Genomic DNA, 10,140 nt, shown 5'->3' with positions numbered 1-10,140 from the left:
CCAGCCATGTGCGATTATACACTAGCAGCCCACATACGGATTTTCGGTCTGATGGAAGTTGAGGAAGGTCGTACGGGCCAATAACGCAAAATTACGGCAATCGGACGAGCTAGAGTTTACAGAATAAAATCAAAAAGACAAGCTGTAAGCCACGAAGAGGCTTTTAAATTTACCCTTAATAATCATTGAACCTCTGTCCAAAGAGATATTATTCTCGCAAATGGCCATCCTCCCACCCATGCGTTAATTTGTACCTAAATTAAATCGGTTGCGGATGAGGGCCTCTGATTAATTGTTACGTTATCAGACCCATTGACCGAGTGACTCTTCCAATATCACGATTAAACCGCCCACGGTTCTCTCGGATGAGAGCCGCTGGTACGACGTCATACAGAGTTCAATGACGTCACAGGGCGTTCGATACGAGAGCGGGAAGCCTTCGTAGTGGGGGAGGTCGCTACGCCGATGAGATGAGAATAAAGAAGAGCACTCGCTCCTGGCTCCTGCAAGGGAAGGAGAAACAGACGACGAGAAACCGGCGTCCGGAAAGAGCAACTTTTTTCACGCCGTTCGCGCGCGCGCGCGCTCGTTATCCGATTGTTATCAGTTTGCACATTACGTCGCTATTACATTCATCATGCGGATACTGAACACCTGCACCGTCATCCGTGCCTATGCAATCTCGCGCATTCTTGCTGGTGATGTTTGATCAGAGGAGCCGCTCCGATAGCGCGCGTTAATTAACCATCTTTTTTAATTGCGCAACGTTTCATTAACTGCGGATAAGCTGCGGAAGGATCGACGTGCATATGTATGTACATACATGTATACATGTATGCAAGCGCACATGCAATGCTGGCTCCAAGATTTCTCTCGGCGCGGTCTCTTCCCGCGTCCGTGTGCGGATGCGGCGCCGCATTGCGCCACCCCCACTATCAACCGCACCACCCCCCTCGCTAATAAAAGGCACCCTTTGTAATTCTCTTACTGTAGCAAGAAATGGCTCTTCCGCTACTGCACTTTATCGTAAATCCCTCGTCGCGGAAACAAGTCTATGCGTCTGCGAGTTATGCGTTGAGAAAGTAACGGCATCCTGGTTTACTTAGCCACCTTGAACTGGTCTAAAATATTGTTTTTCCAATTATTTCAATCTGCTGCGTGAAATATTCACATTCATTTCATCGCGAATAATCCGCCGTTTAATCACTCTCTCCTTAAGGATGTTTAGTACCTATTTTTAAAAATATAGGAATTTAATAAAATTTGCACAGATTGTTCTGATACATGTTTAAAAACTTATAAAAAAACTTGGAATTGATTCACTGAAACAATCAAAAGTTATAAGGCTTTTAATTTGCAATGAATTCACCCGTCGATATTATTATAAATATAATTATTTTGTGGATTTAATTATAAGTAAAAGTATTAATATAATTATAAATATAATTATTTACATAAATAAGTATAAATATAATTATTTCTGTCCTTTTTAGCCCTTAAATTGATACGATTACAGATTTTCCATCTTATAAAAAACCTGTGATCGTGTTGATTTAAGAGCTAAAATAAATAGAAATAATAATAGGAATTTATTCAAAATTTGCAAAAGTATAGTTTAAATATAGAGGAAATATTTGATCACATAATTTTGGTCAAGTACTGACTAGTTTAAAAGATATTAAATATAATTTTCTCAATTTCGTCCTATTATCCCAGATGACATATTATTTATTGCGAAAACGTGGCAACATAACATTCAGCTGAGCCTTCTTTTGACATTTTAAATAACCTACCTTTTCATGTGAAGAAGCTTCTATATACAAATGTGTAAGCGAGAAACAACTAGGCCTCATATGTCAATTTGCAATTTGAGCAACTTACGAAAAATTACCATGTCGCCACATTTTTTCCTTCTCGGAGAAATGAGAAATTATTAAATTTATCAAAGAAATAGTTAAAATTCTTGTATATTTTGTCATTATTCACTATTATAATTTTTATTCTGACATTTTAAATTATTCTGTACAAGTAAATTCTTTTTCTTTTATAATTCAAATTTTGTGCTGTAATGTTGAAATCGAGGCACCGTGTCAATGATAAAAGTTTCTCATTATAATTTAAAAAACACGAAAATTGTCCGAAAAAAAGCAACAGAAGTTTGAAAATACATTTCTACACTCTAGCTATGAATAAATAATAAGATTTTATGCAATCTTTATAATAATCATATATTAAGATATATGAGAAAAGTATATATTCGTCAATTTCGACTACTTTTTGCTCCGATTGTAGGTGCTAAACATCTTTAAACCACTTTTTTTTAATCATGTCAAATGATGAAATTTAGATGTTCTATATTACATATATACATATATATAAAGGTTGTATAAAAAGGACATTGTTTTCCTCTCTCTCTCTCTCTCTCTCTCTCCTGTCGAGGGAAACGATAACGATGTTTCATAGCCTTTGTCTGATATAGAAAGCTATCGTGGGGTGTCGACTTCCTCTTTATAGAAACTATAATACTTACGAGTGGCGCCATTCATGGATTAGGTGAAGCAAACAATACAAGAATTCTCAGAATACGTCGGTGTTAATCACCGGGACGTATTATCCTGCCGGTGAAACGCGTAATCGATATAATTTATGCGTCCGGCTTCGCCGAGGAACTAAATTGGAGTAAATTGAAATTGTCGGCGGAACGTAAAACGTAAATTCTACATAGACTTGACTGTGAAAACGCGATGAGATTAATCTCCATGTTCTCGTTAACTCTGACGGAAAAAAATTAAGATATCCGTTTTATGTACACGTATATAAATCAGAAACAAAGCATTCGGTTGATATTAGAATAAAAAAAGCGAATGTCATTTTCTTATACCTACTCATTTTGGAGTATTAATATAATTAATAATGTCTCGATAATATTTTCTTTTAAATATTTTTTAATAAATTAAATATTAATAAATGAAGAAATTAAATTTTTATAAGACATTTGACGATTGGTGTCTTCCGTTTAAGTAGCTAACGTTTATGAAAATATTTGAGATACTAAAATAGATAAAATACAACAATTGAAATCAAAATGAAAAGATGAAAGCATCATTTTTTATATAAAGCAGAAAAAATATTAGAAAGTCATTATTTTTGAACATCGATAATTAAATGTCCCGATAATATTATTTTTTTAAATTTTTATAAGACTTTTTACATTGATGTTCTCTATTTAAATAGTTAATGACAAACAATTTATAAAAAATGGAGACACTAATAATAGATGAAGAAGGAACGAGAAATCAAGGTCAAAATAAATCAAGCTTGAAATCCGAGATGTAGTATATGTATACTTCCTCGTGATTGTATTTTCATTTGACAGAACAGTACCGCCATCGCTCTGGGGAAAGCCGACCTTGTTGAAGGTTCCCCGATGTTCTCTTACCAAGAAAATTCCAGCTGTCGACCCAGTCGACTTGCTGGGTAACGTCGTTCTCGGCTCCAGTGATAAAACCAAAGCGACCGTAACCATCGGTATATACGAGCAACCATTAGTCTCATATTAAATAGTGTGACAGACGTTTATAACTCGTGTCTCGTTATACGACCGCGACCTGTTTTTACATTAATCGCAACTTTCTATCGTTATTACATAAAAGTCCATTTCTTATCAATTCACGCCGCTTAATCTTGTACGACAGGATACCAACATGAATGATTGCGTCTCTTAGGCTATCGCGATAGAAAACGTTACTTTCAGGGTGGCAAAGGCATAGCTTAATAGCCATACAACTCGATGAATAATGGCACCAATTGCGTGCGCGAATTAGCTGAATGATCCTTGAGAAAACTAGTACAGATGGAGATGGTGCGTCGCGATAGAAGAGCCTAAACCATTTATCTCGTTAGATGAATTCGGATTTCAAGTCGAAAATCACCTCTCCTCGCGTTATCTCGCAGACATCGAGATCGCATCTGAAAAGTAATTCACTTGGTCCACACAGGCACGCGGATGAGTTCATCATCCGACCGAGAGATATTGGCGCCTTCAGCTCAGGCCCCGTCGAATCTTTTCCGCATAAACTAAACGAAGATTTGTGGCCGGCTGATTAACGCTTCGTTAGTCACGCAGTTACAGGGTGTCAGAGTTCAGCGGCGCTATTGGGTTTATATCAGCAACCTCTGTTTAACGACAAATGTCACGAAATCTTCCTCTGACAGCTGACGTATCATCAACTCGGACAATCTATTATTTCGTGGCACGTCGAAATAAGCTTTCAAAACTTTCTAGTCGGTCTGCTGGCGAATTAATTCTCTCAGCATGCAAGGATTTGGCACTTTGCATATCTTTACAGATAACTTGAACCTTGCCAAAATGATAAAAATTTATGAGAGAGCTTTATTATCATCTGTTCAATAGTGGTTTGGAGGAAAAAACGAAAATTGGCTATTACAAGAGGACAATAACCCAAAATAGCCGTCTTTGTCTCACATGGAGACAAGAAAATGACGTTGATCTACTAGATTGGCCGTTACAGTCACCGGATGTGAATCTCATTAAAAATATTTGGGCAAATGATGAAGCTTAAGCTTCGTGAAAAAAAAAAATTTGGAGGATCAAGCAGTTAGTCCGACAAACTCGATTGATCTAGAGGCCTTGGTCTCAAGAATATGCCATAAAATTACTAGAAAGTACGCCAGACAATTATTGATAATAATGGCGACTGGATAAATTATTATTAATACACAGTTCTAATTAAGTAGTATTTTTTGTATGTATATTTTAATGTGTATTCATTATAATAAATTGTTTTCTGAATTATACCGGACCGCTCTTCTCAAACAGAAACTTCTTTTTTGTTAATCAATAATTTACTAAATGTTCGTTTGAAATATTTATGAGTCTGATAAAACTTTCAGACAAGTTAATCGAGAGCTTAATTTTTATTACACATAATATCGTTGTCAAAGCCTTTTTCAGAACAACGTTAATTCAAAATGTAATATATAACTACAAATCCTATCAATAATCCTTTGCTTGTAAAAAAAAATATGTATATTTATTTTTCTTTTTTTAAAATAATCTTTTTTTGAACGAGATAATACAAGATAGAAAGTGTACTTATAATTAGTGTACGTTAAATTTTCTATAAAATATATTTATTTTGTTTAACAATTTGCCAAGTCTTATTCCTCAAGATTTCAGTCAACGACCGTACTAAAAATATATATATTTGTCAACAAGAGCTGTCCTTATCCTCTTATCGATAGAATTTCCTCCCTATATTTTTAGCCGTTAACCGATAGACGTTATCCCACAGGATGTTACAAAGTCCTACGATAAAATCCTTGTGCGATTCCTAAAATTTATCAGCGCCATTTATCCGTTTGTTTTTACAGAAACAAATCTTTCCTCATGTTTGACAGATGTATAATCGTGATTCGTTCTACGGCTTTATATCTATTCCTATGCTTATATTCAATGAATGTAATTTCCCGATGGCAGTATGTCTCTTGTATAATCGTAATATTTTACTTATTCGTTTTTTATGGAAGAAAACATTTTTTTTACTCACGTCATTTTTTTCTAAAGCGCATGAAAAATTGCAAAATATTCGTTCGCGATATGTGGAAAAGTCGCAACAGCGGCTGAACGAGTGCAGACGAGGCGTATAAGCTCATCTAAATTTGGATCGTATGACGAGACGAGAGAACGTTTATAAATTCCACTTTTTCACGATGGGAATTCGTGTATAAAACGCGCAAATTACGAGAACCGCGTTTATCCTCGCTGCTTTGTTCGGCGTACCAAATTGATATGACCGAAATATACAAATTAAAGAGAAGAAATTCGATCGATCGAATTTTGCGAAAAAAAAAAAAAAAAAAAATTCATTTTCCGAAATATTCTTGAAATACGTATGACGGTGACGGAGAAGCAAAGTCGACTGGCGTCGCGTTCTGTGTTCGAGGCAATTTCGAAATAATTTTTAGCAACGCGTTATAATTGACTTGTAAAATTGGCGTGCCGTAACGAATATACGGTTTCCTTAAAAGTGAAAGTAAGAGTTACGCGCGCATGATTTAAAACATACCTACATATATTGCACGCCCGGTTGTGCTAAGCGCATGGTCCGAATCTATTCTTATCGTTATCTGTATCGGTCATCGTGAATGCACCGGGACGTCCTTAGCAAAGACACGTGCAAAATTTTAACAAGAATGTATAAAAAAAAAATATCAGAGGAAACGTGAGAATAATTGAAAGGAAATATTATATATATATATTTTTTTTTACTACATATTTATGTGAAGATTCAATTTTGCGCAATGAAGAATGTAATTTAATTAGTGGACTAGAGAAGCAGCAGCTTAGCCTTAAAAGGCCGAAATGCGAGGGAGAATTAATAGACTTCTTTATGTCTTTCTGTGGCATAGCTTTTTGATTCGCGTTGAGCAATTTTAATTAAGTGACATGATGACTAACGTCTCACACACACACAAACGTTAAACGATCCCGTGACTCAGGATTCGTTCCTGTGAGTTTAAGTCTGGCGTCAAAGAGTTTACAATAAAATGGCACGGTGAGGGAAGAAATTAATTATCTCTTGCATCCGAAAAACAAGTTCTCTCTCCCTTTCTCTCCGTCGCGGACAAGCACCGAAATAACTGGCAATTTACTTACAAGAGTCATCGTTGCTTAATCACGTCGCGATTCTACAGATTCGACGTGGCTCGTAATTTTTTTCGACCCCGCGGGATTATTAAATCCCGCGTTTAATGAGAAAGCCCGGGGACGTTAATCGCGACTGGTCGGGCTAAACTTCTCGGCTTTACGATACGAAACGTCGAATCGGCGCCCGTGATATTTCGAGGCGGCCGGAGAGATCCGCTGCATCCGCGAGCGAATTTTATTTCAGGACGAAAAAAACGTCGTCTTATTGCCTTTGGGGAATCGGATATTTTTGGCCCTCCTCGTTTCGCTGTCTTTCCTCTTCGATGGCTCAGCACCACCGCGTTTCTTCTTACGAATTAAATATTTTCCTAAAGCTTTTTGTTATCACCTAAAATTCGACGGCTACGTCTTTGTCCACGTGCGAACGTTTGACATTTCGAGCATTGACGCTATAGAAATTTAACATCATGTTACGCGATTGTCGATATATATATTATATATATATATATCTGTTTCGCTTCAATATAGATCGACGCGCCGATCAATTATATTTTATTTCGACGTGATCGACCATGCGATTTGTCTGGTCAGCGACTTGATCCCCGAGCAAATATAATATATAAATTTTATTTCTAGAATATTAGTACAACTCTATTCTAGGGAAATAAAATTTACATGTTACTAGAAAATTATTAAAGTGCGTGCTATATATGTATTATTTATTTCTTCTTGCGTCATATTATTTAATAAATTGCAATTAAAAAATTTCAAACTTCCTCAGAAAAATGTCTCCTCGGAATATAAAAAATTTAGCATATTATCACGCATAAAATAATGATATTAAATTAATTTGCATAGTTTCTTGATTAAGCAAAGATATAAATTATATATTTTAAATAACTTTTATATAAGTATATAAGAGAGAGGTATTATTTATTTAAAATGATCATTCAAAATCTATTAAACAATAAACAATTGGCAAATCTAATTATATTCTCGAATATTATAATTCACAAATATTTATCTTTAATTTCAATTTGTTCAATATTTATTCACTAATGTTAGAATGTGATAAAAATGACAATGCTATAAAAATATTTCAAATTTTTCCGCTAATAATTCGTGGCGAATAATCAGTCGTATCTTGGCGTGATATTTCAATTTTGCTCCGATTCAATTTAAATCGATTAAAATTCGATCATTTACCTGATAAGGGCGGGATATTATTTTCGTTTAGTTTGATTCTCATACATCGTAAGATCTAGTTTCCATTCAGAAACCAATGTTTCTTTTCCAAAATATGACAGAAAAGTTCCAGTCTTCTATTCAGTCGTGTTTCGATCGATTTCACTCTCTTCATCTCTTTCTGCTTCATCTATTTCTGCGCATAATGTTTCTACTGTAAAATAAACTTCCGAATTCTTCGAATTTCGATCCTCCAGGCTTTACACGAAACTCGTTAATAATACATCATTACAATTACATACGTGTGACATTTCTTAAAGTTTTATCGCCTTGACAGGATATAAAGGGTGACATTTTGCGCGTTACGCGCGTCATGCGATCGATAATGACGTACGACGACCTCTAAAAGTGGCTTTTGCGGCACGCTTTCAACGGTGTGCGTTGCAGTTTTGCGGTTGCAATGCCGCTGCACCAAGATTTTCGAGAAAAAAGAAATAAGAGAGGAATGAAATAGAACGAGAGTTGAGTCACGCAAACTGCGCTGCAATTTGACGCTTTTCGTGTAAACTTGACGAAATATAAAAGTGAGGTTTTTACGCGCAACTCGTGCTCCAGCATGAAAAGCTGAATGACAGTCGTTACGTTACGTCGCGGGTACGTAGTAGTGGCACTTGTGAACGGTGAAAGTGTGTCAACGCGTTTTTAATTTGTATTTTATCGTCATAGACCGGCGGTCTCTTGAGACCTTCGCGCGTCATAGACCGAGATCGAGTTCCTGTATCCTGCGCCCCAGCAGCAAAAAATCGGTTTCCGTATCCTTTCCTCGTCGGTGGAAAGGCGAGCTCGTAATGTATTGCACAGATAATAATCGGAAAAAAAAAGGATTTGCAATATTAATAGCAATACGTTGCAAAATTTGAATGCTGATCGCAACAGCTGCCCTTTCCTTCAGACAGTGGTTATCAACGACATTGGTTATCAAACATGAGCATTACGTCTCGAATTCACGTCAATTGTTTACCATTTTCTCGGACGAAACGTCATATTTTAAATGTAATATATTATAAATTACAAGAACATAAATACAAGGTTGACTTGCTATACGTGTGTTGATTCAACTATAATGAAGCGTACAAGTATTACATTATTGTCCTAAAACAATGTTGTAGAATTCTTTACAGTATCACGTGTTTATCAAAAATTTTCGTTTCTAAAATGATTTTAAAAGAAGAGTTCTTTTAAAGAAAGAATACAAAATTTTTGCTTCTAAAAGAAAGAGTTTTAATTAATTAATTTAATACAAAATTATTTCTGAAAGAAAGAGTTAAGAGGAGATTAGAAGACTATAATAAATACAAGATTGACTTGTGTATATCTGTGTTGATTCAACTATAATAAACATTAGCGTAAAAGAATACAAAACATTGTTGTACTAAAGCAATGTTATAAAATTGTACAATTCTTTATAGTATCACGTGTTTATTAAAAATCTCAATTTCTAAAATTCCTTAAAAAAAAGAAGGAATACAAAATTTTTGTTTCTAAAAGAAAGAATTTTATAGAGAAATTTTTTAACTTCAATTAATTAATTTAATACAGAATCGTTTCTGAAAGAGTTTTAATTAATTAATTTAATACAAAATTATTTCTGAAAGAAAGAGTTAAGAGGAGATTAGAAGGCTATAATAAATACAAGATTGACTTATGTATATGTGTGTTGATTCAACTATAATAAACATTAGCGTAAAAGAATACGAAACATTGTTGTACTAAAGCAATGTTATAAAATTGTACAATTATTTACAGCATCACGTGTTTATTAAAAATCTTAATTTCTAAAATTCTTTAAAAGAAAAGAAAGAATATAAAATTTTTGTTTCTAAAAGAAAGAATTTTATAGAGAAATTTTTTAGCCTCAATTAATCAATTTAATACAGAATTCTGAGTTTCTGAGAGAAAGAGTTTTGTACAAATTCTAATTTGTAAAATATTTGAAAGAAAGAGTTTCTACAAAATATTCATTACATCCTCTACGAAACAATATTCATCGCTAGGTAAGGTATAAAGAAATAGTGTAAACATTACTTTATTATGCCGCTGTGAGAGATGGTTGTACGACGTAAACACGATTAAAGGTCCGCGAGGGTTGTGCGTCTGCCTTTCCCACTCTCGTGCGTTCGGAGAGAGAAAAAGAAAACAGACGCAGATGGCGAGTGGTGGGGCTGGCGGTCGGGCGAGCGGGTGGGGGAAACAATACGTTCTCTCGCTGGCCGCGTTTGCTTGAC

This window comes from Anoplolepis gracilipes, chromosome 13 (assembly GCF_047496725.1).
Source record: "Anoplolepis gracilipes chromosome 13, ASM4749672v1, whole genome shotgun sequence".
NCBI lineage: Eukaryota > Metazoa > Arthropoda > Insecta > Hymenoptera > Formicidae > Anoplolepis > Anoplolepis gracilipes.
The sequence above is the reverse complement of the archived record's forward strand: the minus strand, read 5'-3'. Positions refer to the sequence as shown.